Source organism: Lissotriton helveticus, chromosome 2_2 (genome assembly GCF_964261635.1).
Source record: "Lissotriton helveticus chromosome 2_2, aLisHel1.1, whole genome shotgun sequence".
In the NCBI taxonomy this organism is placed as follows: Eukaryota; Metazoa; Chordata; class Amphibia; order Caudata; family Salamandridae; genus Lissotriton; species Lissotriton helveticus.
Genome location: NC_136060.1, coordinates 312,981,153 through 312,997,587, shown reverse-complemented (window position 1 = coordinate 312,997,587; position 16,435 = coordinate 312,981,153).

Here is a 16,435-nt window from a genome sequence, read left to right as displayed (position 1 = left end):
ATCATTGATTACTCGAGCAACAAGGACACAGAGCTACGGGTCCGTATAGACTAACCTAAAGAAAATGAACAAACTAACAAATATTGTAGCTATCCATCACTTGATCAAAACCAAGAAATGCAGGAACACACAGAGCTTGAGGGGAAAATCAATGGAAGGGTTATAATGCAGGTATATAAAATACTTCAGTGTGGTGAACGTGATAAAGAGGTTTTATCACTGGCGGACGGAAATGAAGAATAACATATGCAACTCTATAGCAGGCAACATTGCCAACGGATTTTGGAAACTGTCAGAAGGTAATCATCTCAGAACACGCAATTTCGCAAAAGTCCCGAGCTTGTGGTAAGATGAAACATTTTTCTTCATTTGGTTTAATTTTAAATGAAGCGCATGCGAATCAATACTTTTTAACTTCACCCTCTGTAATTTGCAGGTGGCTGAGTCAGCTCCCAGATGGACTAATTGAAGGCTTCTAGGGCAGTCTGGGGCGCTTGATGAACATGTAGTTCATGAGTATCACGAGGACACATTCAGTCTTCATTGTTTTCTGAGAGCTCGCTACAGTGGGGTTGATAAAAAAACACTATTGTGAATGCCATTAAAAACATGATTTTCTTATGTTTGAAGTTTGGTTTTCCAAGTAATTCAGAGATCTTCAAATATTGCTGCTTGTAGTCCAAAATATACACTTGCATTCACAAGCCAATATGTACCAGAATACAAAGAAGACAGGCATTGACAAATACACAAATACTATTTTCATGCTTTGCCTCTGCTCAGTCTGCATTTGTCAATGCATTCCATGTGTGCGGTCCTCCTATTGTTCCCAAAAGTGTAGTGCGGTTTGGCAATAGCATCTCAAGCTTATGGAACACAAATTAGAAGAACTATGTGCTTGTTGAATTCTAAAACAGCAGATAGCAGAGGAGGCACAGAGAGAGAGGAGTTGAACAGAGATGCAATCAAAATAGATGGCTCATAACTGTAATGTAATGTAAGGATTTACTTATATAGCGCAGCTATCACTCCAAGGAGCATCTTGGCGCTAGGGGAATAACCAGACGGATGTAATGGCTGGTGTCAACTGCTCATCGTGGGGCACCGCACAAATCAGATTAGGCTTTTGCACTGCGTATCAGGCAGGCTGTAGATCCAAGTTGTTAGTACCTTCCTAAACACTGATTCAGAGCTGATTTGACGAAGGTGCAAGGGGAGTTTGTTCCAGGCCTTTGACCCTAGAAGTGCCAGAGCTTTCCCTCCCCTGGTGGTCAGTCTAAAGGAAGGAATGGTCAGCAGGTTTGCGTTTGAGGATCTCAGGGTTCGAGTTGGAAGGTATCGCTTAAAACTCTTTTGGAGATATGTGGGCCCTTTTAAATGGAAAGCCCTAAAGGTAATTAGTAGGACTTTAAACAGTACTCGTTTTCGGATCGGTAGCCAGTGGAGGGCATCCATTGCCGCAGTGGCTGATGATTTTCTGGGCCATCTCAACACCAATCTGGCCGCTGCATGCTGGACCATCTGCAGTTTATGTGTGACCACTTTGGTTGTGCCTGCACATAGACTATTGCAGTAATCTAGTCGAGATGTTATAAGGGCCACTGCTACCGTGTGCCTGCCTGGCTGTGAGTGGTAGAAAATCAAAAAATTTCCTCAGGCCTTTGATGATACTAAAGCAAGAACCCGCTACAGCTAGGGCCTGTTGCTTGAAAGACAGAGCAGCATCGAACTTAACTCCTAGATTCCTCACTATATTAATTGTGTTAGGAGGCACGGTGGCATCTTTGGGCCACCACTGCTTGGGGCTGAAAGAATTGCAGAGGCCAAAAGGCAGGATCTCAATTTTCCCTGAGTTACACCTCAGGTGATTATCACTCATCCATCTAAACATGGCTGAGAGGCAGTTTTTTAGGTTTTCTTTCGCCTCTGTTGAATCCGCATCCAGCGCCAAGATGAGTTGCGTATCATCCGCATAGGAAATGGTGTTTATCCTAAAGGATGATATCAGTTCAATCAGAGGGGTCATATATACGTTAAAAAGTGTTGGACTCTGGCAGGATCCCTGAGGGAACCCCTGAGGTAAGCTTTTTCTCTTCTGACCTGAGCTGCCCCAGCATGATAACTTGCCTCCTGTTTTTCAGAAAGTCCTTGATCCAGCCCAGCACGTTTCCTACTATACCTGCTGCGGCTAAACAGTCTATGAGTATTTCATGTGAGACCGTATCAAAGGCCGCGGATAAGTCTAATAGGACCAGGACGGCCTTCTTGCCCTGGTCCATAGCAGCCCGTAATGTTTCTGAAGTGAAAAGGAGAGCTGATTCTGTGGAGTGTTGGGCCCTAAAACCCGCTTGGTTTGGATGCCAAGCATTGTTATCTTCCAGAAAGGTGGTAACCTGTTTTTTTACAAATTTTTCAGTTAATTTGCAAAGCGTATGAAGGAGCGAGATGGGCCGTTGATTTGAGAGGGTAGTGGCGTCGGCTACCTGCTTTTTTTTAAGGGGTTTTACGCTGCTAGTTTCCATTCTGTTGGTATCCGTGCCTGGTCAAGCGAAGAATTAATTATGTTATTGATGATGGGATTTACAATATCCACCATGGACTGCAAGGCCATGGGGGGGCACGGGTCGAAGGGAGATCCTGATTTAAGGGACAAAATGGCTGTGTGGGTTTCCTCCAAGTTAATGGGAGAAAAACGGTTCATAATGGCCTTGTGTGTCACTGCCCAGGTGTTTTCGTTTAGGTTCAGTGGGAACGGGGGGGGGGAATCTTTGATTAGCATATGGACTTTTTCTTTAAAGAAATTGGCTATAGTGTTACAAAGATTTTGAGAAGGAGGGATTTCTTGCAACATGGCTTTGGGATTCATAAAGGTGTTAACAATCTTAAAAATCTCTTTCTGTTTATTGCCGTTATTTTTTATGGCTTCCGTATAGAAATCCATTTTGGCAGTCTTAATTAGGCCGTGGTATTGCCGCCGGGCGGATTTGTAGTTGATGAGATTTTTGCTATCATAATCTCGCCACCATATTCTCTCTAGTGCCCTTACTTCCCCTTGTTTCCTTTTAAGAGGCAACGAGAACCATGGTACCAACATGTTCTTATTCCGTGCTTCCTTTCTCGGGGCCGTGGATCTATCTCTTTACTAAGTTCCATCATCCAATCCCCAAACCGCTGATTGTCCTTGATCGGGTCTCCTATCAAGGGGGGGTCTCTTTTCTAGAGCTATCTTTTGGAAATCAGGGTGTCCTATAATAGTTTTCCAACAGGGTTTTTCCTGTGCGGGGGTTTTCAGTCTAGTTTTGCTTTTACCTGTTGTGCTATCCCTGACTGTCATTTCAAATGGAATAAGTCTATGATCTGTCCATGTTTGCACTAGGGGGTGTTTTGCCTCAAGTGTTTCCAAATTGGAACAGATACAGTCGAGGATGTGGCCTGCCCTGTGTGTGGTATCTAGAGTCAGCTGTGTTAAGCCTAGGATATTCATTGTGTCCTTAAAGCCAATTGCAGCCGGATCAGTGGGGGAGTCAAGGTGCAGGTTTATATCACCTAGTAGTGTGAAATTAGCAAATCTAAGAACTAGATTACTAAGTACTTCACCGATACTTTCCAGAAACCCATTTAGCTGTCCTGAAGGTCGATATACTAAAGCTCCTGCAAAGGAAAAAGAGTCATGGATCTGTGTACAAAAACCCATGCTCTCTGCTCCTTTGATGTCCGGAAGTTCGTATATTAGACATTTCAGGGTGTCACGGTAAATTATTGCAAGACCCCCTCCACGTTGTTCGGATCTGTCAGCCTTTGAAATTAGATAACCAGGGGGAGAGCGTTCACAATGTCTGGATTACACCAGGTTTTTAACCAAGTCTCAGTTATGAAGAGACAATCCAGATCTTCTTCCGTAATTAGATCATAAATGTGGAGTGCATGTTTGCTCATTGATCTGGCATTAATAAGCCCCCCACGTAGGCTTCTAAGCACTCCATATTCCAATGTCGGTTGGCAGAACCCAAAGGATCCCTTACACTGGATACAGCTGATCGGCCCCTCCCAGTTGGCCACATTAAGCGTCTGACTACAGGTGTTTGGACCGATGTTGAGTGATAGTATGAGGTCCCTAGTGAGAGGTTTTTCTGATCCTAGTGGGGCAGCATAACTGGCCCAAGGCCCGGTCGTGGCTCGGACGGGCGCAGACGGGCTCGCCTTTGGCGAGCCTTCTGCGCGCCCGCGGCGCGTCCGCTGCGCGTCCACACCATCTATGCTTTATATGGAGGGGTGAGTTTGGTCCTAGCGCGAAGACTAGACCATAACCTCACCCAAAATGGCCTCCAATGATGTGCCCCCGGAAGTGAGTCTAATTCACTCCCCGTGTGCCGCGCTTTGTAGCCTCCCTCCACACAAATAGCACAAGCTGCAGTTGACCGGGGAGAGAAGGGGCGGTGTGAGCCTAAGTACCACAGGTCAAGGCAGAAAATATATCGCGCAATACCCTGTACCACGAGCAAATTTATTTTTTATTTAAAAGTATCTACTGCTAAATCGACAGTCATTCACACAGTGTATCCTGCTGAGAAATTAAAAGTGCCCCGCTGAATCGTCATTCATTCAGTGAGTACAATGAGCAATACAGTATTTTTAAAAAGCAGACTAATCACAGTAAGCTGGTATACCTCTATGTGCAGTTGTTTCCTGAGGGTGTCTGTGTTGCTATTACATTAAAGCAAGACTCATTGGGGATGCCAATGAGTTCTGTCAATGTGTTTAAGGTCTTAGAAATCCAACTTTGGTTTAGCTCCAGGAAGGCAGGTTAAGGTCAGGAGTTTGAAACTAATGAAGAAATAGTCTAATCTAACTAATCCAGTTTTAAAAGGTTATAGACTTGAATGTCGTGTTTCATTATGGGAGTCAGATCCAGGAAAGAGCCTATATTGTGGGTATAAAAGGAGTATTGTTGTAGTAGTTTATAGCTCTATTGAAAGGATTTGAGGAGGGATGTGTGGGAGCATTTGCCTTTTTCCAGTTGGAAGGTGAAATCTTCCAAGAAGATCTTATCACAAGAGAAGGTAAGAAGATCAGTGCTTTGATCAGGAAAACTGGCAATAAAACATTTTGCTGTAATGTGAGTTGGTTAAGATGCTCAGTCTTAGGTGCCATGCTTATAATCTCCACAATGAGGCAAAGAGGAGAGGATTAGAGAGTTACTTAGTTTGTATTTAAGAGGCTCTTTGTGTATAAAGGCCACATCCCACCACTTTGTTCTGCTCTACTGAAGTGGAGGATGTTTTACCCTGGAGGTAAGATGGTTGTAAGATGGCAGATGAACAGAACACAGGGGCATATTACCAAGGGATTTATCACCGCTTTTTGCCTTTAAAAGCCAAAGAAGCAGAGATAAAAATATCGCCCTAACAACAACAGGGTGCTAACATGCAAAATGGCATGTTAGCACCCTTTTCCACTATGCTTCCCTTTGCATCTCTCATGAGATGCAAAGTGGGTGTTCCAGGGCAAAATATTAGGAGAAATGTCGCTAAGCGACATTTCTCCTATTATCAAGCTTCACGCTAACCCTGTTAGAGACAAAAAAAGCAGCGCTAACCACGGTTAATGCTGCTTTTTTACGTCTGCTAATTTTCAGACTTAGCCATGTAATCCAATGGAAGGTGGATTACATGGCTAAGTCCACCATGGGCTATCAACAAGGATATCCCTATCCTTGTTGTTTTATTGCTGCATTACCAGTGATAACCTCCCAAAATGCAGCTATCGCTGGATTTTTTATCGCCTATACGGTTAGCGTTGTTAATAACGTGTTAACCGGGCAATATTATCCAGCAATAGCAGGCATTAAAAAAATTAACGCTAAGCGCCCTTAGCGTTAATTTTCCCTGTTCCTTGTTAATATGCCCCATAGTTTTGTGACTGTAATGGAGATGAAGACATCTGGGTATGAGAGAAGATAAGGGTGTTGATTAATGGCTACATACTTAACAATTCGGATGGTAGGTTTCATATGATGTGTTGGTGGTTGGTCGCTGGGTAGAAATCAGGTGATGTTTCTCGGGTTTTCTGAGCAGATTGATTTTTTTATTATAATTAGGCTATCAATTGTTGGCTATTGTAGCAGGATGATGTGTTATGGGATTTGTGATCACTGAGTATTTGGGTGAGTAGGCTGTTTTAGAGTGAAGTTATGTGGAAGAGTGTTGTAAATATTTCGCTTTTGGTGTGCATGGGCAGGAGAAGATATTTTGAGATGGGATTTACAAAGGGTTATGGAGAAATGCCAGTGAAGAGAGTGCTAGTAACCGAGAGAGAGATAAAAAGTGCAGTTTGCGGAGTTTCTATAATTTCATGCAGGTAATTAAGCTTCAGTTGCTGTTTGAGTTCTTATCAGTAGTAAATGGCTACATAGCAGTATGAGTCGAGATATTGGGGCTATCAAGTTAATCGTGACCAAGCTGTGGTAGTTGATATTAGGATGTCTCTGGGTTCGATACTTGACAGTATGCAGGCCAGTCTCACTGTAGGCAGAGCTTTTTTGCAGGATAATCTTCTTACAAAATACATTATGTTGTCTGTTTTTTTAACCTGGTGGTGTGTTGGCAATAATGGGAAAAAAGAGAGGAATGGATGTGAGAAAGCTAGTGCTGTTGTGGTCAGTAGAGATGGCAGGCACAGTTACCGTGTTAATCCCCCCTAGTCCTAAACAAGGTGTTTAAGGTTTTCAGAGTATCAAAGAAAATATGTGAGGTTTATGTGTCTGGTTAGGGTCATGATCTTCCCATTTTAATAAAGAAAAATGTAAAGTCACAAATCTAATTAGGGTAAGAAGAAGTACAGTGTATTCATCTTGGAGAGTATGTCCTTACCAAAAGAAACAAGCATTGGCATAGCCACTAGGTCTGACCTATTCAAGAGCTTTTTGGCTTTGCCAATATGTTTTAGTCTTGTTGTTCACCAGCATGGCTGCTGTTTAGCATTGCTAAAAGTTAGTGGTGTTGAGGAGAGTGGAATGGAGTGCAGTGGCTCAGAGTGCTGTGGAGTGGCGTAGAGTGGAGGCGGTAGCAAAAGAGGGGTGTGTCTTGGCATGGAGGGGAGTGGAATAGAGTGCTGTAGAGTGTAATTGAGTGTCAGAGTGGTGGGGTGTGGACTAGAGTGTCATGGCATGTAGTGGAATTGAGTGGGGGGGCTTAGAGTGGAGGGTCCTGGATTTGAGTGAATTAGAGTAGAGTGGAGTGTTGTTCAGTGTAGTGGTGTGGGGCATCATTGTGTAGTGACGTAGAATGGCCTAGAGCAGCATGTCATAGAGATTAGTGTTGTGGCATAGAGCAGAATAGCATAGAGTGGAGTAGAGAAGAGTAAGGTGGAGTTGCGTAGAGTGTAGTATGCATGGTGTGGTAGCGCACTGCCATTACAGACAACACAATGTTATTGAAATTTGCCAATATTTCCACAGATATAGTTTTACTAATAAAACAAGACAGCGCCCAAACAATAATGTATGGAAATGGCATCACCTAGCGTATTGATTTCTTTTGATGGCATTTAAATTTTTGTTTCTACCACACTTTAAAATTATAAAAAATGTGCTTCATTAGTGTTTTCCTAATTCTGATTTATTCTGAAGTATTTTTACAGTTAATATACAGACATTTAAATGTTGTTGAGTGCTAGGGAAAAACAAACGTTACAGTCTTCCTTCAGCACACCCCCATTACTCAGCATGATTGTCACATAATCCTTCTCACTTTGAAGTCAGAGAAAGAAAAGTAAACACCAATCTCCCTGAGAAGACAGAGCCCAACCTTTGACCTCTGCCTTTGAATGCACATCAAATGTGACAAGATAAGAACAAAATTTAAAATGTCTGTTTACAGAAAGCAAACACTTGTGGAAGAATACAGTAAACAGGGTACGCTCCATGGGAGAGAAAAAGACATCCTGGACAACCTAAAACAAACAAAGCCAGCAAATAGAAAGCAATTAAGTATTAGTTACAAATCACAAAGCCACGGGTAGGCAATGGGCAGAATCCAATCCCATGGAAGCTTAACAAATGTCCCCAAAAAGTCTTTGCACACTAGAAAGCTGAGCTGTTTGGTAGGCTTCAACCTAAAACCCAAAGAGACAGAAAAAAGTGAATAGGGCCAATTCATTAAAGTTGGTGCACAGACATAATATCGACTCCAAAATATCGTCTGGACAGAATATCGAGTTTTAAATATCGTTTGGAGAAAATATCGACTAGACAGAATATCGACAGCCAAAATATCGTTTTTAAGGTAAGTGAAGTAATATCGACTGTAAATAATATAGACAGTGAAAATATCCAAGTATATAATCTAGATAGTAAAAAATATAGTTTTTTAAATAATATTTAATTATTTATAGTGTGTTTATGTTATAATATGTGTGAAAAGTGTCAATTTATTTTATAATTATTTTTAATTATTTTTTTAATTATTGTGTAATTTAATTCTGTAGCGGGTTGTGGGTTTATAGGGGAATAGGGTGGGAAGTAATTTAATTATAATTAATTAAATATGTAAATTTATTAATTGGTAGTAATAATTAATTAATTGGTAATTAAATAATATATGTTAATTATTTAAAATTTAATTGGTAATTAATTTTATTTCATTGATTAATTGCTAATTATGTCAATTAAAATAATGTATTTTCTCTAGCGGGTTGTGGGTTTATAGGGGAATAGGGTGGGAAGTAATTTAATTATAATTAATTAAATATGTTAATTTAATAATTGGTAGTAATATTTAATTAATTGTTAATTAAAAAATATTTGTTAATTAATTAAAATGTAATTGGTAATTAATTTTATTTAATTGATTAATTGGTAATTATGTTAAATGAAAGGGGTATTTTTAGGGTTCAGGGTCAGTTTTTAGTTTTTGGGTAAAGGGGTATTTTTAGGGTTCAGGGTCAGTTTTCAGTTTTTGGGTAAAGGGGTATTTTTAGGGTTCAGGGTCAGTTTTCAGTTTTTGGGTAAAGGGGTATTTTTAGGGTTCAGGGTCAGTTTTCAGTTTTTGGGTAAAGGGGTATTTTTAGGGTTCAGGGTCAGTTTTCAGTTTTTGGGTAAAGGGGTATTTTTAGGGTTCAGGGTCAGTTTTCAGTTTTTCGGTAAAGGGGTATTTTTAGGGTTCAGGGTCAGTTTTTAGTTTTTGGGTAAAGGGGTATTTTTAGGGTTCAGGGTCAGTTTTCAGTTTTTGGGTAAAGGGGTATTTTTAGGGTTCAGGGTCAGTTTTCAGTTTTTGGGTAAAGGGGTATTTTTAGGGTTCAGGGTCAGTTTTCAGTTTTTGGGTAAAGGGGTATTTTTAGGGTTCAGGGTCAGTTTTCAGTTTTTGGGTAAAGGGGTATTTTTAGGGTTCAGGGTCAGTTTTTAGTTTTTGGGTAAAGGGGTATTTTTAAGGTTCAGGGTCAGTTTTTAGTTTTTGGGTAAAGGGGTATTTTTAGGGTTCAGGGTCAGTTTTTAGTTTTTGGGTAAAGGGGTATTTTTAGGGTTCAGGGTCAGTTTTGGGTTTTTGGGGTACATATACAATATTGCCTATTATTTAATTAAATTTTGTTACTATATATATATGTTTTAAGAAATATGATTAAAAAAATATTTTTTTTTACTTTCATTAAATATTTAATTATTAAAAGTTATTTTAAGTATTGTTAATTATATTTTAGTAATTAAATTTTTATATTAATGTAATTAAACATTGTTTTTAGTAAAGTCGATATTTTTTACAACGATATTTTTGTAAACGATATTTTGTAGTCGATATTTTGTACTTACCTGTTTGTACATACAAACTCGATATTTTTGTAGTAGATATTTTCTCCTCGATATTTTGGGTACTCGATATTGTGGTAGTCGATATTCTTTCAGTGATCCATTAAAGTTATGTATAAACACTAGAGTAACATCGGCATGGCAAAGGGTGGTCCTACACCACAGTATAGAGCAAAAGTAAGAAGACACTGGGAAGGGTGCCAACAATAGAACCCACACAGACACAGGAGTGGTCAAGCAGTAATCCCACAAGGACAGAGACAAAACGTAGCAAACAGGCACAATGCATAGAGACAGAGTGCCAAACAACCACACACTGCAAGGATGCAGATGGCTCAAAGTCACACAGCATAGAGGGAAACTGGCCAGCACCTGGCACAGAAGTAATGAGTGGCATACAAGATGAAAGCCCACGCATGGAATTGGTGGAATGGGGGAGGATATATCCAAAACAGGCAAGATGGGGGAGGGATATACCCAAAACAGACGGTGGGATGGAGGGTTTTAGCCACAGCCGTGGGTGGGATGGGGGCTACAGCCACAGAAGTGGGTGGGGGAGCGGTTATAGCACACCTTGTTTGGGGGGAGGGGGATGGCAAAATGGAAACATTTTTGCGCAGCAAACACCGGGCACATTAACCTGCTAACCACACAAGAATTCAACTCCTGGACAAAAGCAAATAATGAATAACAGCATGGCCCCCGCAGCTCAGATTAATGAAAAGTTAATCTAAAATTGGTGGTAACTTTCCGAACCAGAAAACTAATCACAATTAATGAAGCAACAAGGTTTCACTAGAAGGGGAGAAAGAAACGACTTGTAGGTATACGGGGAGGAGGGTGAGAGTCTTTTGCAGGCCCCTAACCCCAACCAAAATACAATGAAATCAACTAGAACTGAAACAATGAACATCCTGGGGCATAATAACATGCACTTTTATGTTCCACTTGGAGCCAAGAGGCCCCTGAGCTGGAATGCAGGGATGCAGGGAGTTAAGCGTATCCTCTCCCCACCCATGTTTACGATTAAAGCCAGATGTACTCACGGGGCTGGAGCCTGCTGTGCGGATTAATGCAAACACACAGGGCCCACAGGGCAGCATCAATAAATGTAGGAGAGGAGGAGCATCTCCAGTCGACCTTAATGAAAGTCAGCTCTTAGCAGTGAGACGAAAGCTATGATACACTTACAAGGAAGGGAAAGAGGGAGATCGCTGGACCCTGAGTGACTTTCAGCCACGGTCCTCAGGCCCCCTTCAACTTCCGGGTGCAGGGACGTGCGCTGCACCATGGGGTTGTAAATGTGAATATGTGGCCACACGTGTCTTTTGTAAAGTGCATATTTACCCTGAAAATGTAAGGATGAACGACTGGATGTCCCTACCTAGATTCCAACCTAGGAACAACTAAAAACAGACCCCTGCAGAGTGTGCATTAGCCAACTGAGACGTCAGACCTGGCTTCACATCAGTGAAAGGGGGATTTGGCTACACAGTGCAGAGTCCCATGGGCAGACTGCTCTAGAGTGGGGTGCACCCCCTGCGCACCTCACAAAAACTTCCCTGTGCTCCAGGCATGTTGCAAAAATCAAGTGTCTGTTTATGTGGAATGGGAGACTCACTTACTTTGGCACTGTTTCATTGTTCTGTTTAACTCCCACTGAGGAATATCTAACCCCGCTGTGTGACAGCCATGAGTCGGCCTAAAAGGTAATTGTTACGTCACATGCACACTCACGTATGAGCCAGGAGAGATGGGCCCTGGGAGGGGAGGGAGCAGGAAGCACCCCAACAACCCCTGGAGGAGGTCCAGACATGCTCAGGATATGGGGCTGTGATCACACACAGGGATGGGACTGCGTGTGGGAGGCGTGCAACTCTGGATGGGGCAAGGAGCACATATGGTTAAAAGGGGCATTCACAGTGTAGCTGCGGGTCCTGCCTTAAAGGGTGGAGATGTGCCCTGTCTGAACAAGTACTGCCCTGCTTCACTATTCACCTCTCCCCGGGGCAGCAGCCCGTGCTCCACAACTCACCCTAGGCCAGTAGAACTGATCCTCTAGGCATCGCCCATATGTAACAAAAAAAGACAGCATTTAGGATAGACAAGGACACAAGCCAATGGCAAATATGGGCGGAGAGTGGGCAGAGTTTCTATTCACTTACTCCTGTACAATAATTCTAACAGAGCAGCGCATGTGCGCTGGCTCTAGGCTCAACCTAAAAAATGAGTAGGTTGGTTTTAATAGGTAATTGTGGTATTTGTTGTTGATTAAGGTGGCCATCAGCGATTAGAGTTTGTGGTAGTTGACAGTAGTTCTGGATTGGCCATGGGGAATAGGTTCTATTAAGATTTGTTTCATGCATCTGTAAGTCTCATCAAATGAGATTCCCTTCCTTGAAGATTGTGTGTCCATGATAGGAGCACGCTAAATACTAGAATTAGATCTAAATAAGTATATTCAGCATTGGAAAATCACAATATACTACTGTGGGGTATGCCTCAGTAAAGAGTGAAAGTGATGTAGTAATACATCACATCACGGGTAAATGTTTGCATTAGCATGTCCTCACACTTGGGTTCCATCACAGTGGGTTGCAAACCATACTCGATGCATCATCAGTGTGAAAGTGGAAAACATTAACTAACACAAATCTCATGTGTACAAAATTGCATTTATGAGAAATCTTCACTTTGAGATGCAAAATAAGGTTTAGATGCACGACAAGACTAGGTGCAAAGTAGACAAGACTGTGGACACAAGTCTTTAAATAATATTTAGGAGCAAAAATCATCAAGTAGATCACCAACAGAACTGCACATGCAGAAATCATATTTAGTAGCAAAACCACATTCAGGGTGAAATCATTCTTAGTGGAAGAGAGCCGCATGAAAACATTTGCAAGAGCAAAAATCATATTATGGGAAAAAATGTATTTAAGCGCAAAACATAAAGGGGTGCAAGATCATGCCTGGCACAATATCAACAGGAGTGTGGAAACAGTTTTAGTAGCAGAAAAAAAAGTAGAAACTTAAATCACACTTAGTTGTACAAACAGAGCTGGGTACAAAATCATCTAGCTGTGAAATTACAGGTAGGAGCAAAATGACACAGTAAAAAGTGGTACTAATTTATCACATTAGGGGCCTCATTAGGATGTCGGGTGGATCGCCACCACCATGCGGGCGGTGGCGATCCACTCGACATCCTTACCCGCCCGCCACCTATTTCCCCCCGTCATATTACTATGGCTGGGGGGACCGCGGCGGACGGAAAGATCGTCCGCTGCTTTTCCGCCCGGTCAAGGAGTTGACCAGGCGGAAAAGGGTTTCATATGGTGGTAGTGTCTGTTAGACACCGCCATCCATATTAGGGTGAAGGCGGGGACATGCTTTTCCATGGCGGCGTTAAAGCATGCGGGAATGTCCTGCGGGGGCCCATTGCGGGTCCCCAGGTGCTCCGGGTGGTGGGGGTGCACATGGGTGGTACCTATGGTACCCCCTGCACTTTACTGTACAACGTGACAGGCACCGCACAGTGCCTGTCACGTTGTGCCTTGAAAAGCACAATGTGCATTTTTAGCATTGTGGCGGGCAGTGCTTTCAGCACCGCCCGCCGCAATGTTAAAAATGCGGGATGCGCCCACCAGTGTGGCGGGCCCAACCTAATGGCCCCCACGGGACCGCCGCCCTTATGGCGGGGTCCCATTTTACATCGGGATGGCGTCCCTAAGATGTCCTAATGGACCCCTAGGTGTACAGGGGTGTTTGCGCAAATATTGGCAAAAAATATTGTGCATAGAAAATATTGTGTCAAGTATATTGATGACTAAAACATCACGGAGATAAGTTTCTATTGGTAGATAAACATTAACTATACTTAACTCAGCATATATGTACCTTGACAACATATATATCTTCAAGGTACATAAATGTAAAGTTAAGAACCGCAATTCTATACTTACCTCATTGCACTTACCTTCTCAATATTTTGGTTCTCGATATTTTGAACACAATATTCTATCCACACAATATTTTTTTCCTCGGTTTTTTCCTCAGCCTACCATTAAGGGTGATATTTCTTTTGGTTGCAGCACACATGGGTGCAAAATCACCCAGTAACATGAGTGTGTAAAACCGTTTGGAAGTACCCATCACATTAGAGAACAAAGTCACTTTTAAATACTAAATAACTTTTAAGAGAAAACCTACACATGGTGCAAAGTAAACAGTATTGTTATATCACATTTCAGAGTAAAATGAAATTTAGGTGCAAAATCAAATTCATCCTTATTTTAACATCAGAAGGAGTGTGATCATTCTTTCAGGGGAATGAATCAGATTTAGCAGGCACAATAGATGTAATATGTAATTGATGCGCAAAATCACATTTAGGTGTAAAATCACCATGGTGTAAAATTGAACATGAGTTCAAATACACATATAATAGTAAAATTCACATTAAAATGCAAAACACAGTTAAGTTAAAATGTAGATGCAAAATCACATGTATCAGAGTTTTCCAGCATTTTGCGAGTAGCCAAATAATCACAAATCAGCTAAGGAGTGCGATTAATGCAATATTTATCATTTTGACCTGCAGAGAAAGGTGTCCCGGCAGACAGCAAAAACAATGGTGACTTCTTATTGGCTGTACGCACACACATGTCGCTACGTGCCATGGCATATAGCCGTATTAGATTTTTGTACCCAAAATGGTGACCTGAAACCGGCTGCGCCACAACGCAATGCTGAGCGCGGACTGGTGCAGTCCCGCTCAGCATATTACGAGTTCCTGGACTGCCATCCTTGTCATGGCGGAGCCCTGCCATGAAAAGGCTGGCGGTGCAGTAATAAAGGGGATCATACAGGGCCCCCATGGCTCCCCGCCATGGGGATACATTTAGGAGGGCTTGACATGCGCCTCCCTGTCTGTACCTGAATCTCTGCAGGTGAATGTTCACCAGTATACTAGGTGCACAGCGTAATATATAGAATCAGTTCTCTACCAAGTTTGATCAAAAAAGCAACATCTTTAAACAATTTCTTTGAACAAAACAAGTATTTTGCAACCAACACCAATATAGTCAAGTGTATAACAGTGTCTAATCACCTGTTGAATTTACATATTAAAAATTAGGAATGCAATAAATCAAAAAACAATTTTCACAGTAATTAGCTTAAAGAAAATGAATAACATAATCTAAAACATTTTTGGCAACAATGCCCAGTCCAGCCCAATGCATTTCGGAATCTGATTCATCCCTTCTTCAGGGGCCGCTGTAAAAGAAACGATGAACGAACAATCATAATGCAATACTATTACCTGCAAAAATAGTTGTACAAGCACAATAAATGTTCTGAAAGGACCAAAGAACCTCAACCACCTGAATGTACTTGCACACGGCAAGAATGAAAAGTTCACGTTAAAGGGGCAGTTGTTTGCAGTACCTAGTTTAGGGTAACGATTTATGGTCATAGGTGGCTCAACGATAGGTTTACGGCTTGTTTCACCACGATGTATAAGGTGGTGTGTGTTTTTTCTTGTAGAAGCGGAGTGATTAAATTCCACTTGCGTTCCACAACATTTTCTATCAATGTCATTTTTTCGCTTAACACAGATTTATACATCGGTAGGTTGCAACTTTGTCTTGACAATGTGGGGTGATTAGCAGGTATTTTAATAACACCTATCATTGGGTGTCCAATGTCGTTTTGAGTTTATAATATCCCTCGTTATATTTTTTTAGGCTGCTTGACAGTTTGCAACAGTGACAAGAACTAAGTGTTCTGAGTATTCCAGATTGTTGGGTACAGACTTCAGAGGTCCTTTTCAAACAAGACTAGTCATTGAGGTAATGTTGGCTTTCATGATTAGTCTGTGCTCGCTATTTTTGGCTTGTTTACAGAACAATATGCAGGACACTGAGAATTGTGTTTTTTCCACAGTCGCTGTAAATCTTTCGCATAACAGTGGCATTCGGCTGACACAGCATTCAGTGAGTTGACCTAAAATACATACAATGGCTGGCTTTTCATATCTTGATTGAGTGCATGCTTCATTTGGAAACTTTGGACACAGAGTATTGACAACACGGGCCGCTTTGTGGCATCTTGTTACGACTTTGCTCACCATTTCTTCATTATCAATCACGTGTACACTTTCTGGCGAATTTGCCTTGTTAATCTCATCTTTTACGGTCACATTTTTAGATTACCTCAATTTCTCCATTTGCATGCTTCACTTTTAACGTGAACTTTTCATTCTTGCTGTGTGTAAGTACATAAAGGTGGTTGAGGTTCATTGGTCCTTTCTGAAAATCTATTGTGCTTGTACAACTATTCTTGCAAGTAATAGTATTGTATTATGATTGTTCATTCATCGTTTCTTTTACAGTGGCCCCTGAAGAAGGGATGATTCAGATCCCGACATATATTGGGCTGGGCTGGGCATTTTTGCCGAAAATGTTTTAGATTTTGTTGTTCATTTACTTTAAGCTAATTATTGTGAAAATTGATGTTTGATTTATTGCATTCCGAATTTTTGATATGTAAATTCAACTGGTGATTAGACAATGTTAAACACTTGACTCTATTGCTGTTGGTTGCAACATACTCGTTTTGTTCAAAGAAATT